General features: G+C 40.8%; 1 protein-coding gene and 1 long non-coding RNA gene across 5 annotated transcripts in view; one reads left to right on the forward strand and one right to left on the reverse strand.

Annotated features, from left to right (window-relative positions):
- Positions 1–18,746, forward strand: part of SEMA6A (semaphorin 6A) — a 112,573-nt gene that overhangs the window by 87,734 nt on the left and 6,093 nt on the right. The window lies entirely within an intron of this gene.
- Positions 62–9,368, reverse strand: LOC116652561. Its single transcript, XR_004305718.1, has 3 exons — positions 9,265–9,368; positions 5,703–5,911; positions 62–1,162 (listed from the first exon to the last, which is right to left on the reverse strand). It is a non-coding gene; the product is annotated as an uncharacterized LOC116652561 (long non-coding RNA).

Raw genomic sequence — 18,746 nt, forward strand, 5'->3', positions numbered from 1 at the left:
AGGGGCAGCCCTGTCATTTGGCCTCTAGTCCCACTTTGCTGTGCATATAAAGAATTAGGCAGACAGTTGCCTTAGCTTGCCACTTGAACCTGCTTAGAGAAGAAGAAGAAGCAGTTCTCCTGAGTGAGCATGGTGGTGCCTCATAATTCCATTGTGGCCCTCCATAATTCTTCCCACTGCTTCCCATTCCTATCTGAATGAGGTTAAAATGGTGCATTTGTAAATAGGGAGCTCAGGTTCAAATGTCTCCTCTACACAGAGAGATTTGAGTCTTTGTTATTCTTCTCCAGGGTGTTCTTAGATCTCTTCTTTCAATTTCTTCTCTGCTGAAGATGTTTCACTCTGTATGAACTAATTAAGTACTCAGTGGACCAGAAGGAGGATGGGTATAAGCAAAACTCACTTGCTGTGTGGTTAGGGCACTCACCAGGAGCAGGAGCACACATGAGCTTCAGGCCTTTCTACTATGAATACTTTATAAAAAACACTTAAAATATTAATTGAAATGTGGATTCCAGTCTCTATTGTTCATGCATTTTACATGAAAAACTCATTAGATGAAAGCATCAGCTGTTCCTGGAGAGGCTACTGGCATGCCAGACCTACTGCTTTGAATTGTCAGCCCAAACTAGTAGGTTACTAAATCATATTCCTTCCCTCTGTCTGACCCACTAAGTCTTGAGTTCTCTGCATTTGCAGAAACTTTCAGCAGGGGGTAATGAGCATGTTAACACTGGAAAACAGTTCAGTTTTCGGCAGGGCTGCAGGAACAGTTGGAGGTGGTCTGGACTGTGAACTCTGAGCATGGCATTCACAGCAGCCCTAGACACAGCATCACCCACAGTCCTGGGATGTCCTGGATGTCCATGGAACTCCATGTCCTGCCCATGGAACTTCTCATGGAGCTTTTGCAGCTCCTGGCCACGGGAGCATTGTGCATCAGCTGGCTGGCCCAGCAGAGACAAAGCCTGTAGCAGCTTTCCAGCTGAGGAGACTGGAAATTAGGCAGAAGGTGCAGTAAATTTTCCTGGGATGCCATGGTGTTCATTAATCTAGTAGCCGTGGTGTTTAGGATTGATGGCAGGAAATAGAACACAAATAGCTGAATTCCCTCAAGAAGATGACATTAACTTGTGTCCCAGCTTCCAGCAATTCACTTTTCCTGCAAAAAAAAAGACACAAGCTGCCATTTGCCCTTTTTCTTTCAGCTCAGTTTTTGAAGATCCCGGATTTTTTTCTGAGTTTGATCCTGTAGACATTCTGGGAGATTAACTCTGAATCTAAATTAAAAAAAAAAAAAAAGTGAATTTTTGAACCCAATCAGGTTTACCTGTAAGGTAAGCACAGAGCTTGTCTGCACCCTGCAGAGACTGCAGAGCCTCTGTAAAAGCAATGCAGCTGCCATTGCTCCAGCTCAAAACCATAGTATAAGGGAGGAGCGCCTGTGGGTGTTGAAGATGAAAGGTCAGATTCTAAATTCTTACTTAAATTCAGTTTGAGATGCTGTCCTCATATCTTTGAATCTGGACCCTATTCTTTAGCCCTGGCTTTTCAGCTGCAGAAGGGCAATTTAGAAAAAGTTATTTCTGGGTGTCAGGTATGTAGAAGAGAGAGGGCAGTACTTGACAACACGATCACAACAATCACTTACAACATGATTTACCTCCCTCTCTGTTCTGTCTGAGCAATAAATTAGCTATAATACCGATAGCCAGAGGAATAAAATTCTTCTTTTCTTTTTGCTTTTCCTCTGAGTAACACCTGGTATTCAAACTGCTTGAAGTGAGAGGATATTTCTTAGAAAATAGTGTTCTCTCTTAGAAAGTAAGTGGTGGTTTTCTCCTCCTCCCTGATATGTCATTAGGCAAACTTGCTGAGGAATGGAGGAAGGGATCCTTGCATCCAGCGCTTCTGCTGGTGTCAGTCAGGGGTTCTAGGTCAGAAACCAGCAATAGTGGAAGACGCAGTCCCTTACATACCCAGAAGAACACAGAGATGTGTATGCATTTTAATGCCACTATTTGTTATGTGTGGATTTTTACTTTACAAATCTTATGCAAAGCAGTGCTCAGAAGCTGGAAAGCTGTCACTTAAAAGCATCTCATATGCCAGCAGCAGCTTTCAGAGGAGCATGCAGTGAAAATATTAACAAAAGTACAACTGTTGAATTTGAGTAATATTTCTTCACTTCGCTGACTGATGAGATGGCTAAAATTCAGTAGTTCCCTCCTCAGGGAGTGATGGTTACCAAAGTGCTCTATTAGCTCTTGACAGGGTCATTTAAATACCGTGCCTTCTTTAGCACCTAATTATTAATGTTGACAAAGCTGGAAGCAGCCTACACTATCAAAACAATGGCGGCAGAGGTTACCGCATGGTTGTTTGCCATTTTACCATCTACTTGTGTGTTGTCACTCCTTGCCTTGCCCAGCCAAAGCTGGCTGGCTCTAAAATTACTATTGATTAGTTGTTTTCAAAGGGCAAAGGAAAGAGTTCTTGCACAAAATTAAATCAGAAAATGTTAAGCTTGCTATTCTTTTATCACGGTTTTGTTTTCACTTTTTCTGTTTTCCTTTATTTTTGCACATTCACAGAAAAAAAATTCTTTTTTTCTTTTTAACATTTTCTCTTCGTTTTGCAAGGTGCTTTGTGGTGTTCTTCATTGGTTCTGTCTAATCCTCCGGACAGTGTTTGCTTTCTTTTCCTGTACACATAATCGTTACCAATTGTACTAATAGTACAAAATCCACTTGCTGCTTTTTCTGTCTGTAACACGGGTGCTTTGATGATGTCACATCCATCCATATGCTTCACTTTTAATTCAGTGCAGGCATCTTGGGGAATATCCGTGGGGGCGTGAAGAGGGGGGGGTTCTTTAAAAGGGTTGACTCATGGGAATGTGACATTTGTGTGCCACAGCTTTAGTAGCTAAATATACTCTGGGATTGTTGTTTCTGAGCTACCTCACATTTCTTGCTAAGATGGAAATGTGTAGTGCAACCCGTAGAGTGGGAATTATGCATTGTTGTCCCACTGGCATTTTCACTGTGGCCATTAAGAAATCTGCTTTTCTCATTGCAAACAAACAAAAAAACACAACTCTGGTTGGGCAGATCGCACCCGCTTTTCTTTTCTCCATCTCCCCCATGAAAAAACAAGCAAACAAAAAACCCACAACAAAACAAAACAACCTATGTTCTAGAGTATGTTTATGTTTTGTTTCCTTTCTGGCTGTGTTTTAGTCTTGATTTAATTGCTTTGGTCTTGATTTAATTGTGTGTTTCTCACCTTTGTCGATAGAGTTTTCCTAACCTTGCAGTCTAACCTTCCCTTCTGCTGCCATTGTACTGAGCCTCCCTCCCACCCATGGCAGTCATGAAGCTCCTCCTGCGAAGAGCTCCAAGGCTTTACCTGTACACCCAGTAGTGCCCCAGTAGCTGTGTCTGTAGTCATTCTACTAACCATAGAGGACATACATAGGTGCATCGTACCTACTGCTGATGGAGAGGCCCATGTGAAGAAAACAAAGTAATTTTATCGTCACCCCACTGGCCCTTCTCTGCTGTCTCCTATCACTTTTGTCTCCCTTTAGGAATGCCTCATGCTTTTCCAGTCCCAGGTTTGATAGAACAAATATAGCTAACTTCTCAGTTTCCTAATTCATTCCCGAAATGTACAGAGCCTGCATTCGTTGACAATGTTCATAACTTGGTTTTAGATTTCACTTAATGATTTTTTTATACTATTTCTTTTCTGCAGCATTCAGGTGGACATGGTTTGCCTGGGCACTGAATCATAAAAGCATAGCATTATTTTTAGTAGGCTTAATGTTTGTATTCTCATTTGTGTCATTGCATGTTAAGTGAAGACTATGAGGTGGTATCTATTTTTCTTAACAAAAGCCAAACCTTTTTTTCAGAACCAGCATGCCAATGGTAAAAAAAACTTGTATAGAAGCAGGATATGATGCTCATAGCTTATACTGTTAATAGCTGCTGGTGTGTTTGGATGTCAAAAGTACTCCTCTAGATATAGTATCAGTGTCTATTACTTTACATCAAACAGTTAATAACTGCAGCCCTCAGGTGGTACAGAATTTGGCATCATTAGCACTAGTCAATAATTTGGAGAGGGCTGTATTATCAGGGAGCCCGGAGGCTGATCCTTTCAAAAACTGCCTCCAGATGATGTTCTTTATTGTACACAGGTGGCAGCATTACTAATTTTCACTGAGGTTATCACTACTTGAAAGATTTACTAAGTGCTGACAGTGCTATCTGGAGAGTCTGCAAATGTTAGGACAGACTCCACTCCAGGGAGACAGAATTGTATGAAATTTCAGGTACGGTTACAACAATAAGTGTAAAGTGCTGATTTAACAAGATCCTTTCAGTGTAGACTTGAAACGAGAAGGAAAACTCCATAGCAAAGCAAAGTTTTGGAGTCTTTTGGCATAAATTAATCTGCCATTGTCGGCTGTGGAAAGGCAGAGTTTTGCACCAGCTACTTCATTTGCAGAGATTTTCTTTTGCATGGAATGTTACTGTGTGCTGATATGCACAAGGAACTATAAGGTTCAAAACATGTCTTATCAGAGGAGGAAGGAAGAGCTCATTGTTACCTTGCCAGCACTTTGTATTAATTCAGAAGACAATTTAAAGCATCACAGAATTTGTCGCAAGTATATTTTGAGTCAGTGTTTGCAGGTCTGAGGGGGAGGGTTTGGATTTTCAAGGTGAAGCAAATGCTGTGTCTGTGTTTTGTCTGTGTCGCAGTTACACCAAGGTCAGAAGGAAATGGCTGCTTTTAAAAACGGGTTAGGCTGATCTGAGAAGGAACCGCACCATAGTCAGGTCAGCCCAGATGAGGCTCAGGAAGCCCTGTCTACACAGAACATATAGAGGAAGCTATACAAATGCTGCTATTCTTTCTCCTGTCTCAAACCATTGTCCACACAAACATAAAACAGACTGCAAGTACTCTGCCATTCACTAACACTTTCAAGTACTGAGGAAACAATGAAGATAAAATCAGATCTGATTCGTTACTTTCTGTACATTTACGTTTCCTCTCTGCAGTCTAGTAAGTGTTGTAAGAAAGGGAGCAGTGAATTTGTCCTGCCTGATTCGTTAGCGTTTGGCTGAGATTTGAAGTGAGGGCTTTGCTTACTTGGAACTGTCATGCTGCACAGAAGGATTGCATGTGCAGAAGACTTAAATGGACTCTGTCCATTTCTACACATTCACATCTTGATTAAAACCTGATTACTTTTTCCCTTAGGATTTAAAAAAGAGGCAGATTGTATGAGCACATACTAAACAAAGCCATATAGGTTTAATTTTTAAAATCTTTTTAGGTGAATTAGCATCAGCTTACTGTAAATATACCTGTTTCTAGAGGATGCCTGATTCATGTTTGTCACATATGATAGCTGCCTAGGTGAAATGCTAAAATATATATTAAAAGAAAAAAAAAACCAAAAACATGTTTGTCTAGCATGGCAATAATAAGCAACTTGTCCAGAATCTGTTTGTCTCAGGGAATAATCACAGCATGCCGGGCCCCTCTGCTGTAGGATTGCCACTGTAGCTCCTTACCAGATCATTAGCAGATAACTGCTGTTAACAGTTAAATGAAACCAGATTTCTCAGCAGAATTTTCAGTGGCAAGATATCTGTATCACAAGACCAAGCTAATATTACCTGTAAATATGCCAGAAGGTTGATAATCTCACCATGCTGGAGTTGCAGGTACCCTGTGACGTAGACTAGAGGAGGTCTATGCAGTCTGGATTAAGGGAGTGTACTCGACTTGTCCAGAGCAGTGACACTGATCCTTCCTCTGTTCCATTGTGCTCGCATGTGTCTGTCAGATCCAGAGCCAGAGGCAGCTAATCACCGTAGGTTGCATCCTCAAGTTCAGACACAGACAGGAGGAAAAAACAGCTCTAATTAATAAAATGTGAACTTTATATAAAGGCAATGAAAAATAATGCTGGAAGCAACATTTCTGACAACAGAAACTTTCCTCAAACCTGTTTCCTTCATGGTTTTTAAGTTTTCAGGAGAACAAGAGCAAGGGAATAGACTAAGCATGAGTGGGGGAAAAAAAGGACAGTAACTAAGTCCATCGGCAGAGCCATATCCTTAAGGCCAGTATAACTTAAAAAACGGGGTCGTAATATAATGCAGCACAGTGGTTCAGTATGCCTTCTCAATTGCTAGTTTTCATTTCAACTCTTACATAAAATAAAGCTTCAGCTCTTTGAGTCACAGGTTTTCTGTAGGACAGAAAGTGTAAGAAGAGAAGCACTTTACATCAATGTATTCCAGCACACGCCTGTGCCTGAGGAAATGACAATACCTTATCACTGTACCAAAGTTTTTCAGAAATCAAAATGGTTCTATGTTCCACTGAGAGTTTGGGTTTCAGATGATTTCAGATTTAACTTGCAGAAGTGTAAACACAGGCAGCAGGACTTGAACTGAGAGACAAGAGATATATAATTTATTTAGTAGCAAAGAAATGCCACCAACAAGAAGACATTATTGATAATAGGAGAGAAATGCAAATGTGAAACTCTGTTATGAAAACTATCATTTTTTCTTTGTGAATATATCTCCATGTCTGAACCCTCCAAATAAAAGAAGGGCAAGGTTTAAAATAGAGCTCATCAAATGTCAAATGTGGCTGTAGGAAACAGCAGGTATCCTTGACCTGTAATTGTCCACCTGCATAGATTTCAAATCAGGCTATCCATTTACAGGCTGCAATGAACAGTGGAAGCCTGTCTTGCTAAAACAGGGAAAACCTGCCCCAGAACCTTGATCTACTTTTTCAATAGAAGAGGCCATGTCTAATTTGTCAAGACAGCTGCTCAGGGTTTGGGGCAGTGGAGCTATTGTGTGATAGACAACATTCCCAGCTGCGTTCATCCACAGCCACCCGGTGAGGACAGCTTGGAGGAGGAACACAGACTGCCTGATGCTTTTGTTTAACTCTTGTAGCACTGACATATTTATCAAGGGCTGGGAATTCATTCCAGGCTATGCTTGCCCTACAGAGCCTCTAGTCTGTCTGGAAGCAGCAAGGAATAATTGATGGACAGGATGCTGAATAACACTGCATTCCATTTTGGGGACATATATGTTGAGTACAGGGAGGTGCTGGTCAATGCAAACATGCTTAATGGGCAGGAAAGAATTTAACTGTAAAGCAAGAGATTTCTGAAGGAGCTTTGAAATGCTGAAGGGATTTAATGGCAGAAAATCTTACCGTCAAAAGGAGCCTTAAAGTGCCTTTCGGTGTTAAATTAACGCCAATGTATAATTAAAATGTCAATATGCTCTTAAAGATATTTGAATAATTCATTTTTTCTTACATAGGATGTACATAACTTCAATAATTGTATTAATTAATAGTAAGGTGTCCTGTAGTAATTTTTCAACAACCTGAGCACCGACAGTCTTGGTTCAGAGCACTTCCAAGATAATCTGTGGACTGTGAGCTGTTTATTAATTACATGCTTCTGTAACAGAGCACCACATAATTTCTTCTCATATAGATAACCTCTCAGTGAACAGGTTCAGTATCCCTTTCTGTGTCTGGGATCCTGACTGCTTTTTGTTGGCTTTTTTTTTTTTTCCCATCAGAATAGGCTGGTGCTTACTGATTAATAGCATGCTGTTAATTAAAAAAGCCTGGAGAGGGCATAATTAGACATTGCCGTGTTAACCTTATTTAACATACAATACAGATAACAAATGTCGTCATATTTGGAAAGCTGTCTTTTCTATGAATATCCTTAGTTTGGCCAGGTGTTCAGACAAGTGTTACTTTGAGCTGTTTAATAGTGAGACAGCATAGTCTGTGGTCTCCAATTACTGTTGCTGTGGCTTTTGCTTCATTTCAATCATGTTCCAGTATTTTCTGTGCTGGTATCTCAGAGAGGGAAAATATGTGTTCTTATTCACATTTTATGAAAGAAGAGTCTTGCGGGCATTTTACTCAGAAGTTTTGAAGCAGATAAAGTAAATTTACTACTGTATCAAAAATGTGTGTACTGACAGCCCTGTGAGGAAGGAAAAAAACAGCTTTGCCAGCCAAGTTCTAAGCTATTGAAAAATCTCTGTTTGCTCATACCCAGAAGAGACTTGTCACAGTGTGGCTGCTAAATACGCAGATAACTCCATGTACACTGAATATCAGTGCTGCAATTGATAAGCAGTTTAGCCATCTAGCAGATAGTCTGACAGCTCTCCCTGCCCCAGCAGATCAGAATAAGTCAAAGTCTGTGCAGAAGTAGATTTTAACAGCTCCATTGACATTAGAAGAGCTTAGAGCAGTTCTTAGAGTAATTGCTCGGGGAGCGTTAGGGGCCGAATTTGGCACAGCTGTACAATACAGCAAACATTCGAAATGGCCAACAGCACATTTATCATCAGCTTTGTGTCAGCGAGGAAGAATACCTGCAGTGCTCTGAAACTGTGCATCCCTATGGATGGCCTCCAGATCAGCCCCAGCTTCCCACACCTACCAAAATGTTCAACCCTGGGTATTAAACTGTAGTTATTCCAACAACAACCAAAGACTGCTGTTTTTGGTGAAATAAAATATCAGGTTTAAGTACAACATTCGCCACAGAGCCTGCTCAGAGATTTGGGCAATCTCGGCTCATAATATAGAACATAAAGAGCCCTGCTCTTTTTTGCAGATAACATTCAGCTTTATCTCTTCAAAACAGTAGTCTCTATTCAGTGTCTTAAAGAGGTCTTACAGTCCTGCTGCACTTTGTGTGCTTTTTGTCTAAATATGACCAAGCTACAGGCAATGTCCCGAGGCACTGATCCAGTAAGACCCATTAATTTCCCCCATCCAGTTGTCCCCAGGGGTATTTGTGCAGTTTGGTGTGCGGCTGAACTAAACTTATATCAAAATCAGCAGGCACTTGCAAGTACCCAGCACCCAGACCTGGATGGACAATGTAGTTTCTCTCTGCTTACTCATGGCAAGACAGCTTGATGATATCAGCTGTGCTTCCCTCTAAGATTTGGGCTCAGCTATGCTGTTTTTAGGAAGGAAAGAAAGCATATATCACAGATAATGTGGTAAATTTTTTTACAGTCCCAAAGGTCTGAACAAAGAAATAAATAAAGTGCTAACTTCTCACATGGAAGTTGGTTTATCTCTGGATCGGTAAACACATCTAGAGAACTACTCTGCAGATAGGAGAAAAGCCAGTCAGCTCCTTGTTCTAGCACCTACCTTCATGATGATTAACTGGCTGTGCAAGCTGTCTGGTTTGCCTGCAGCAGTGGGAAATACTGTCTTATAAAAAGAGCACAAGCAGAAAATGAACAAACATTGCAGTAAATTCAGGGGGAAAGAAAAGGGTGGGGGGGAATTTGAAACAGTACCAGAATCAAGCGGAAGGCTGGGGGAGTATTTGTAATGCAGAAACATAGCTGCCTGTGAGATGTTCCATAAAGCAACGTATGCAACGTATCTACCTGCCTCTGTTGGCAGTTAGAAGGCATCTGGGTGCACTAGAGAGGAAATGGGTTTGGGCACACCTCTGTGTCAAGATTGCTGCTGGCACCAGGGCAGTTCTTGGAGCCAGGTCAGCACCAAACTGTACACTCTGAGATGGAGTTCCCTTCATCCAGCAGATTTGGCCAGAGTCGTCATTGCAGGCATTAAAACAATGCACAGATGGGAAGCATCAGTGATGTTATGGCATTGTAGTAAAAATGTACACTTGGTGTCTGTTAGATGGAGAGACAGCGTAAAAGTTGGGTTAAAAAAAATAAATGCAGAGAACTGTACATTTGACAGACAAAGGGAAAAATGCATGGAAGAAGCCAAGGCTGGAGATACAAAATTAAGTAAGAGATGACAGTAGCTGGACAAGACGTCCAGTAGGAAATGCTACCTGTTGCCCCAGCATGTAGATAACCATGCTTGCTTTACTGGAGATACTGCAGATTTGAAGTAACATAACTGAGAGGAAATAAGTCTTCTGATATATAGATTGGAAGAGTTGTGGCATACAGAAAAAGAGGTAAAACCAGTCTTGCTGACTGTTATAACCAGTGTTCCTAACTTGCTGCAATTTCACAGTCACTTGGCTTATTCAAATTCACATGAGGCTGTGGGGACTAAAACTCAGAGGACAAAGATAAGCCTAACACTAGACATGCACAAACTATTTTTTGCCTACAGCCTCAGCCCTGTAAATATTTCTAGAAAAAGCAGTCTTATCTTGAACTGACAATTGGGACCATGTTTTATTTCCTAACATTGCTAGCTTGGTCACCTAATTTTATGACTTGAACAATCTTTATCAAGAACCTCAGAGGATAGGACATATATATAGGGCATAATCTTAGTTAAATCTTAAATGTGTAATAGATGGCTCATTCGGTAGCTCAGCTGTGATGTGCTTAGTTACCCTAGAAGCTTAAAAGTAGCATTTCCATTTTAGTGTCTTGGGAGAAGATCAGAGCTGAAGCAGAAGCGATTTTTGGGTTTGTGTCATATATAGTGCTTGGAGATCAGCCCCAGTAAGGGGCTGCTTCACACTTCAGCCTACTGTTCAGAGCTGCTCTTGTTGACATTCAGCAAACTTCACTTCTCCCTGTTGTGCAGAAAGGTCATAGTTCAATACAGGCTGTAAGAAAGGAAAAGCAAAACCACAGAATGTCTCAGTGACAGCTTCTCTTTCCTTGACTCTGTACATTAAAAAAAAAAAACAAAAAAAAACCCTCCTTCCAGAAAGGCACTGGGCTGCCCAGAATGCATAATGCCTAGAAATGCATAATGCCCACCACCAATGCATAATGACCAGAAAAAAAGAAAAAAATAAAAAAATAAAAGAAAAAGTTGTTCTGTGCCCTCAGAGAAACTGCATGCAGTGAAATGGGAACTGCGGAGAAGAGAGATTCACTTTGCAGGCTACAACAACTTCTCTGGAGCCTTGAATTCATGCATATTCAGCCAAACATATGTAAATCTGGTTTAATCCAGCTGTGAAAAATCCCTGAAGTAAACTAATAAAGAGCAGCTGGGTATGTTTAAGCTCATCCCAGGCATAGGAGAAAGGTCCCAGAATGTGCACTTGAGCTTCTTTTACGTCATTAGAGGAAATACAGCAGACTTTAAAGGAAACTTGTGTTTTTAAGATGCAAAGCAGTATAAAGCTTGCCTCTGCTGAGACAAGCTACAAAAGAATTAATTTTCCTTGACATTTGGATTTTATACATCTTGTTTCATCTGCTGCAAATGCCTGTTTTACTGTTCTAAGGGACATGCTATATCTGCTTATTCTCCATCACAAAAGGATGAGAGGTGAGGGAAAGTACTGGAATCAGGAAAGTTCAAAATGATCAGCCATTGCATGCTGCCAGCCAGTGAAACTATGGTTTTCAGGCTCTTCCTAGTGCAAGAGCTGCCCTTCAGCCTATTGAGTGGGACAAATAACATTGGGCTGCCTTCAAGAGTGTAATGGCTCTCATCATTGCATTATAGATTCAGGAGGTTGTGTAACTCAGACCTGCTCTCATACAAGAAAGCTTAATAAATCATTTTATTTAGAGTTATTGCTTATAAGTAGCACAATTTTGTAAGTTCTAAGAGCTTGCTGCTTCAATCATTTTCAGTTCTGCCACCCCTTCATTTCAGTGGGTATGGAAGGTATCTGGACATGAAGTTGCTGGTTAAGTGCCTGTGATTTCCATCTATACTAATCGCTTTCAGTGAGGAACTGCTCTCTTTTAATTGCTGAAAATTCACATGTTTGACAAGGTATAGGTTTTGTCTGGCAACTGTGATGCATAGAAAAACTGTGTTGCAGACTAGTAAGAGCAGGCAGTCTTAAAGTCTTTTCAAAATACTTCAAGACTTGCATTTTCTCATATGGACATGGTGGAGTAATTTCACAGAGTTGTACAGTTGGAAGGCACCTCTGGAGATCACCTCCCTCCCCTTTATGCCTTGGTGTTCTTGGCCACAAAGGCACACTGCTGTCCATCAGGACACCCAAGTTACTCTCCACAGAGCTCACCTCTGGGAGGTCAGCCCCTAACCTCTACTGATGCATATGGTTATTTCTTTAACTTTTCCTGTGTATCTTATATAGCTTAAAAAATGCAGGAATTAAACTCTCCATTTTGCCATGGAGAAGTGAGACATACGTTATCTCCCCTTTTTTACTAAGTTGCAACTGTTGGGTTTTTTTGTTGTTGTTGTTCTATAGGGAGTCATGTTTACTTTATTCATCAGGTGTGAGAAGTACTGTAATTTGAAGCAGTTGAACAAAGAAATAAAACCATCCTTAGAGATCAATAGATGAAGCTGTCCTGGAGGGACTGCTTCTGAAATAAGTCTGCTTAAAGGCCAGAGCATACTGACAGAGGGCACTATGGCTGATTTGATTGCATAGATCCTTTTCAGGCTTGCTGTGTGTTAGTTGACTCATCTAAAGTCTTCTCAAAGCCCTGAAGCATACATTCTCTTCATACTTGTTGTGATCATTGGGCCACTTGCTTCTGTTTTTTTTTGGGGGGGTTTTTTTTTTGCTTAGTGTCTCAGCCAGCTTTAGGAAGCTGTCTTTGAGTTAGTAAAAAGATACTGGAGTCATAAGGAGATGGATATCTGTTCTCAGCAGTCATCCACACTTAACAGTTACAGAGCTTTGCAAATCAACAGCACAGATTTACTATGAGGGAAAGAAACGAACAAACAAAAAATTGCCAGCGGTTTTAATGATGAGTATTTCAGTTAATTCTGTTTCTGTCAGTTAACAATGACAGTCCAGAAAAAAATAAATAAATAAATAAATAAATAAATAAATAAAAGTAGGTAGGAAAAACGGATACCGGGTAGACCTGCACTGAGTCTGCAGAACAAGGCCTTGCAGCCAAAAGGTAGATAAAGAAGTCATTTGCCTTTTCCAGCAAAGCACTTTGGCTAACATCAAATCATTGGCCTTATGGTGTGGTTGGTTTATTTCAAACTGCAAAGTTACCTCTTTAAGATAAATAATATCTCAGAATGCTAAACTGTCAGCACGCTAAACTCTAGTTATCCGTGAACTTGCTATCACTTCAGTTCAGTGTCCAGTTTAACCTCATCTGTTGGCTTTTTTTTTTCAGTCCTGTTTCTGGTTAAAAAGGAAGAAAAAGGCTTGTTAATACCTGCAGGGAATTTCCAGGCTGAAATTGTCTTTTAGCAGCATGAGACTGTAAACACAGTTCTAACACCTGGAGACACATGTTGAAAACCTTTTCAGTGGCGTTTAAAAAAGACATTCAGAAGCCCATAAAAGCCTCCATCCATTAAGAGCCTATACCAGCATTCCTGCAAGTCTAAGCAGAGGGAGTCACACATCAGACAGAAAAGCTTACACTGAAGACAGAAATTAACTGCAAGGTTTTCTCCTTAAATAACAACAATAAAGAAGCCATTGTGCCTTTGTGGAACAATTACTTGCTCTGTGGAAACGCTCAAGTGATTTTGTAGGTGTTGGAGATGGAAGTGGGCTGATTCCTATTTAGGCAGAGAGGTGAAGTTTAAGTCACAAAGACACCCACTCTCTGACTTCTGTAAATGTGTGGTCTAGACTTAAATACTACCTTATTCCCTGGTAGTTATTCTCCCATTTCCTTGCCAAAACATCATTCTTCATTTCCCACCTCCACGTTTCAATTTCATGCATGCCACCATTTTGGGTTATTACATTACCATCTGTCAGTGACAGCGGTGGAAAACTTGACAATGACAGCTCCCTGCAGGGATGATCACAGAGCATTCTTGATGCACATGGCATGTGGTCACCTCATTGTCCAGTGTACACCTCTCAAGGCCATAAATCATTTCTGGAACAGAGGAGTCTTTGTATCCGTACTGCAGCTAACTGTAGTACTCAAACAGAAATGCATTATATTTAGTGACAGGTAATGAGGTTATTCACATACAGGAACCTATGGTTATGGAACCAGATATTGCTCTCTGCCCTGCTCCCGTTCTTGCTGATTTTAACTTGGTTGTAAAAGAAGGCAGCATCTGGCCTGTTGTATCACTAAAGCAGCCTCAAGTTAAGCTGTTCAAAAAAGGAAGTAGTTACTTGTTTTCATTCATCAAGCAGTTGTGAATGTTATAAAATTACTGTTTGTACTCACTGTAAAGCATAGACCATTACCCAGATTTGGAGTAAAAGGACAGTGGAGCTCTTCTTGAGGGTTTTATCATCTCAATTCCTCATCAGTGATGAGGAATGAAATAGTACAGTCAAAGACCTTTACCGCAGCTTAGCAAGGTTTCTTTAGATCTTCCTTTGTCTAAACAGAGAATCTTTTGGAGGACTTCTTACTTCATATCTCTTTTCAGGTAAACCTTTCATCAATACTTTCCAACTGCTTCTCTGCAGATTTTAGCTTACTTTCAAATTTGCTTTTGCTAAAATGTGCCAGAATGCATCATACTTTAAGTTTCCCCATAAAAAGTGAAGCATTTATCCCATCAAGGAAGGAAGTTTGGCTAGGCTAATGTAATTTATTCTTGACAAATTTATATTCACTTTTTTATACTTGATTATGGAACTGGTAGCTTAATCATTTGTTCTACTATCATACTTATTCTGAAAATTGGAGTGTCAGATCTCTCATTTGACAGGATCTCCTTGTCTCTCTCGTCTCTGTTTTGTATAGCACTGCACTGCCAGAATTTGTTATATTTCTGGTCAAAAATCACAGTTTTGGCTGAAATAGGAAGCAAGGAAAGGAGTAAATGCTTTAATATCCACATATTTCATTATTTGTCCTCCATTATTGAAATCTGCTGTATTGGCATTCATTATTCCCATTCCCTTATGCTCATGTCATGTATTCTTTAGGATGATGAACTATATTCCAATGTGATTACTTCATCCTAATTGCATTTCTGCCCTCAGAATATTTTTTCCTGTTAGAATTAGAACAACCAGAACATGCACAGAATAGTTACATCAGCATTTTGATGCAATGACATTCTCAGCAGTGTGCACATTTTGTACTGTTATTTAGCAGGTGTCCAGGTAGAGTCCTAACCCTTGAATACTTTTGTTAGCTGATGAAAAGAAGAAGATATTATTTTGTCAACTCTAGTCTTTTCTGTCTTATTTTCACCCACAGAAATTCAGCAAGTCATTTCAGAGCTGAAAGTCTATGGAATTTTGGAAACATTTTTCTTAGCATCCTCTTAATGCTCACTCATCTATTTGCAGTACTGTGTTCAGGCCTGGAGCCCCCACTACAAAAAAGACAGGGAGCTGTTGGAGAGGGTCCTGAGGAGGGCCACAAAGATGCTCAGGGGACTGCAGCACTACTTCTACAAAGAGGCTGAGGGAGCTGGGCTCATTCAGCCTGGAGAAAAGAAGGCTGCAGGGTGACCTCATTGCAGCCCTTCAGTGCCTAAAGGGCACATAAACAGGAGGGGAGTCAACTCTTTAGAAGGGTAGATAATGGCAGGACAAGGGGAAATGGTTTTAAGTTGAAGGAAGGATTTAGGTTGGATATCAGGAGAAGTTATTTACTATGAACAGCTGGAACAGTGGCTGTGGATGCCTCTTCTGTCCCGGGAGGTGTTCAAGGCCAGGTTGGGGCTCTGGGCAGCCTGGTCTGGCATGAAATGTGGAAGTTGGTGGACCTGCCTGCGGTGGGGGGTTTGGAGCTTCATAATACTTGAGATCTTCTCCAGCCCAAGCCATTCTGTGATTCTGTGATTAACCAACCAGCCAGCCAACCCTCTGTATCTTACCTACAAGCTCTGCTTGAAGTAGTGAATTATAGATCAGATCTCCTCTCTCGTTATATGAGTAAGAAGAAGTGATATTTTATGTTCCAGGTTGTGATAGTACAGGGTGTACTGAATATACTGAGGAAATGAATGGAGAATGTCTGAGGATGCAAAACAAAAGGACATGGGATGGAATTACAGAAAGTCAGGAGCAAAGGGAGGATCATGTTATTTGCAGGGATCATAATGGCCATGAAAAGTGGAGAATGTCAGGCAACCAGCCTGGCCCCCTTAGTAGCCATAACTACGTTTATCCCACATAGGAAGACCTGCAGTGTTAAACCCAGCTGTGAGATGGACAGATTTTAACCACAGTGGAAAATTTAAGGGAGGCAGTCAACCACTGCAATAGTCAGCCTATTTCACTCGCTGTGTAGTTCAGTAGGATGCTGAACATTCCTCATACTTTTTAATATTCGTTTCAGTTTAATAATCATTAATGCAGGTCAGATCTTGCCCATCCTAATCATTTCATTTGAAGTTGTAAGGAATACTTTCATAAGAAAAAAAAACCAAACAAACAAAAAAAAAAACACCTTGGATTTGATCTATCATAAAAAGTAAATTATCTCAATAACCTAAGTTTGTGTCCAGAGAAGAACCACCTGCCAACAGCAAAGCCAGTAAAGTTAAGTATCTTTTCCGCCTTGTATTGGAAACATAATAAGCTCTGGGAGGGCTTGAGCTCTAGAGGAAGTAGCAGGAATCAGGATGATCTAAAGCCATCCTAAATCTTTGCTTGTAAAACATCTGCAGAATGAGCTGCAGCATTTCAGCTACCCTTTTCTTGAACATGCACAGTCACTCAGGCTGAACTGTGCGATAATTTTGATGCATTCACTGTAATGATTTCATATCCATCATTAATATAAAACTGATGGCAAGAGTTCACGCTGCTTTAGTGTGCAGAGATTGTGATTTACAGTTGGCAGCAGAAAGTGCCAGGCATGGAGTACCCACGACGGTTACACTGGGCTCTGAGGAGAGCAGGTCAGCTTCCCCAGAGCAAATGGGTTTCTCCGCTGTAATTTCTTCCTGAAAGACCTATAACCATTTGTAGGAAACCTCCATCTCAGTGGCCAGGCATTTTTCCCCCCTTGTAGAGAGTAAAGTAACTTTCTAATACTGTGTGTCACATGAGTTCAAGTCCTTCTATGGAACCATCCAGAGAGGCTTGAGTACACAGTTCCCATCTTCCGTCTCCATGTCACTGCTGCAAATGATGGGCAAAGAGGCAGAAATTCTTAAGCTAACAAAAGTCTTGTCCATCCCCTAAGGACACGGATGATTTATGCTTCCAGACACAGCCAGGTTTAATGGCTGTAGGTACTTCTCTATTTCAGTAGGTGCTGAGCAGGTATTTTGAGCCTTGTTACTGTAAAAATGTTCAAGACTTCACAGCAGTGAAATGCTACTCCTACTGACAGTACTGTAAGTGCAGCACTGTGCCTCTGGGCTTTGTGCAGGAGCTCTGTATGTGAATTTAAACCACAGGGTTAGTCTCTACCAACTTTTGCTTAGTGCTCATGACAAAGGGTAGAAACATCGGACTATGGAAGAGCAGCTGTGCTTTAAAAGCATGTTCTCAGAAACATCTGATATGAAGATGATTCCTACTTATACATTGTTTACAGGGGTCTGTTTTCCTTCCCTTACTCCATGGCTATGGAGGCATTTGTATGATTGCAGAATCTAAGCTTAACGAGGGATCATCTGCTCCTTGAAATCACAGTCATCTGTGACAGCATAATAACTTCCATGGCAACTGCCTGTGATGTCACAAACAGGAATTTAAGATCCCAAGATCTGTATTAAATACAAAGTCCCTACCCTGTAATAAGTATCTCATGTCCAACTAAGCACAATAACTAAATGGGCGCAGAAAATACATACTGTAGTAATGGTACTCTGCCTAGCCAAAATGCTTATCAGAGGTTTCTGTGAGTTGCTGACAGCCTTTCAGTGCTTTTTTAGCATAGTTTGCTGAGAAGTATCTTGCATTTGAATCTAATTCTGGGCCACTGATATCTTGTCTGCCAAATATGTAAAAAGATGCTACTCTAGGAGGAGGTGATTTGTGACATGGAAGTTGCAAGGACTCAGGAGTGCCTTGGAGATAATTTTGCTGTCTTGCTGTAATAAAGACATGGCTGGTATTTCCTTAGAGCATGTGGAGTTTTTTAACACCCTGGTGTTTGTACTCCTTCTGGAGAAAGAGTTTGGAGAGCTCCTTGTAACTTCAGCTCCTTGTAACTTCAGCTCCTTGTAAGGCAGCGGCTGCACCTTGTAAAGCACAAAGAACAAAACCAGAAATTAGAAAGCAAACTGGAGGCTCTGTGCTTGTGTTTCATCGCTGCTGCTGGCTTGGTGCCCAACTATGTCAGAAAAAAAGAAAGAAAAAAAAAAACAGTTTCTTTCTTTAGAAATTCAGGGCATTGATTAATGCTGTGTTAGCGTCTTCAGAATGAGGAGTGACACTCTGCCATAGATGCCCTGTCTGGCAGCAAGGGCTTGGAGGGCTAAGTAAGATTTGATAACAATCTCTGACCAAAGCACAGGGCCATAAAAAAGGGGCCCTCAAAGTCAGAGCTTTCAGCAGAAAAAGCGTAAGCTTCAGCACAGAGGTAAGCCTATTCATGTGTCCAGAACAAGGGAGAGCTTTAAAAAGGAAAATAGCAAGGACAGTCCTCTAGAAGGCTCAATACATTCCCGCAGTGCTCTGTCTTTCATACTTATTTAAGCATCCTCCTGAAGCTCAGGCATGTGACACTGACTTTTAAAACATATGACAAAGACAAAAGAATGACACGCAAAGAAAGAAACCTGAAACAATGTGGGATACACTTCTTTGGTATTTGCAGAGCTTCTCTCCTCTCTTCTCCTTTTACAGGATTTTCAATGTGAATAATTTTATA

This window comes from Coturnix japonica, chromosome Z, assembly GCF_001577835.2.
Source record: "Coturnix japonica isolate 7356 chromosome Z, Coturnix japonica 2.1, whole genome shotgun sequence".
Lineage (NCBI taxonomy): Eukaryota > Metazoa > Chordata > Aves > Galliformes > Phasianidae > Coturnix > Coturnix japonica.